Raw genomic sequence first — 2,500 nt, forward strand, 5'->3', positions numbered from 1 at the left:
ATTAAACATTATCAAGTCTTGTGGATGAGCAAGGTCCTTTTCTTATCCTTTCTTCTATTTGCTTCGCCTACCTTTATATACTTCACACACACTGCCTCTCTGAAGTTTGCTAAATAAACGTTTTTTTTCTCTCTCTCCCTCTTTGAAGAAATCTATGCATTCAAAACGATCATATCTAGTACATAAGTGAAGAAAGGCCAATACTATTTCTTTCCTCGAAAAGGTGTTGCATATTTAACAGTCAACTAAGCATGGTAATTTACACCTCCCATGGAGGCATTATAGTTATTCAGAACATTCATCTGAGGAAAATCAGCTCCTATTTCTACATCACTCAGTCATTGATATACCTTTCTGTCAGGCTGAATAATATCATAGTTTGTTCCAACTTATACAGACTTGCTTTCTGACTATATATCAAAAATATTTTTTCTAGTTGTATCAAATATATATATAAATAAGTATATATTTATATATACATATATATATATATATATATATATATATATATATATATATATATATATAATATATATATATTTGCATGTGTATATAATTATATACATATATATAAATATATATATATATATATATATATATATATATATATATATATATGCATATGTATATAATTATATACATATATATATATATATATATATATATATATATATATATATATATATGTTCTTATATAAATATATATATATATATACATATATATATATATATATATATATATATATATATATATATATATATATATATATATATATATATACATGTATATATATGTATATATATATATATATATATATATATATATATATATATATATATATATATATATATATATATTCATATATATATTTATGTATATATTTCAAAATAAATAATAATTATATATATATATATATATATATATATATATATATATATATATATATATATATTTATATATATATATATATATATATATATATATATATATATATATATACATATATATATATGTATATGTATATATTTCAAAATAAATAATATATATATACATATATATATATATATATATATATATATATATATATATATATATACATATACATTGATACACACACACACACACATATATATATATATATATATATATATATATATATATATATATATATATATATATATATATATATATATATATATTTATATATATATGTATATATATAGATATATATATATATATATATATATATATATATATATAATATATATATATATATATATATATATATATATATATATATATAGATATATATATATATATATATATATATATATATATATATATTATATATATATATATATAAATATATATATATATATATATATATATATATATATATATATATATATATATATATATGTATATATTCCAAAATAAATAATAAATATATATATATATATATATATATATATATATATATATATATATATATATAGACAGATAGATAGATATACATACATATATATATATATATATATATATATATATATATATATATATATATATATATATATATATATATATATATATATATATACATATGCATATATATACATATAAAAAATATATATATATATATATATATATACATATATATATATGTATATATATATATATATATATATATATATATATATATATATATATATATATATATATATATATATATATATGCATATATATTTATATATGTATGTATATATTTATATATACAGTAGAACCTCGGTTTACGAATTTAATTCGTTCCTAATGCGAATTCTTAGACCGAAAAATTCGTATCGCGAAACGAATTTCCCCATAAGAATGTTATAAAATCGAAATAATTAGTTCAACCCATCTACAAAAACCAATTTTCACAAATTTTTCCTTACACATACAGTACTCTACTGTACTCTACACAAAATTATTAAAATATTGCAGTCATTTAATGATGAAAATATGGATATGCATGCACAGTAAACCTGAACTTTACCTTAGAGGAGTGTCGCTGCTGGCTTGATGGAGACGAGAGGAGGGGAAGGAGGAGGAGGGGGTTACTGCTTGGAGGGAGAATCTCCCTCCATGAGAACTTCAGGAACGTTGACTGGAGTTCTCTCGCGAGAATAGCGTTCACTATCACTGGTTTTGCGTTTGCGAGACTCTTGGTCGTCGTCTTTCACAGTTCTTTTCTCCCCCTTCACAAGATATTTTTCAATAGACACCTGCTTTTGTCTGTTCTTTAAAATTTTATAGAAGTGACCCACCCCATTATCGACTAATAAATTTATTGCACGGTCTGTTTCAGCCTTATTCGGGACATTTTCCTCAAGAAAACTTTTCACGTCTTCCCACTTCTTTAAAAAATCTTTTATCTCACTCGAAGACAGTGATTTTGCAGTGCCTCCCTCCTCCTCAGATGAGATTTCCTCTATTACCTCTCTTTGCTGCTGCTCGTGCAGG

The sequence above is a fragment of the Palaemon carinicauda genome, chromosome 17, assembly GCF_036898095.1.
Source record: "Palaemon carinicauda isolate YSFRI2023 chromosome 17, ASM3689809v2, whole genome shotgun sequence".
NCBI lineage: Eukaryota > Metazoa > Arthropoda > Malacostraca > Decapoda > Palaemonidae > Palaemon > Palaemon carinicauda.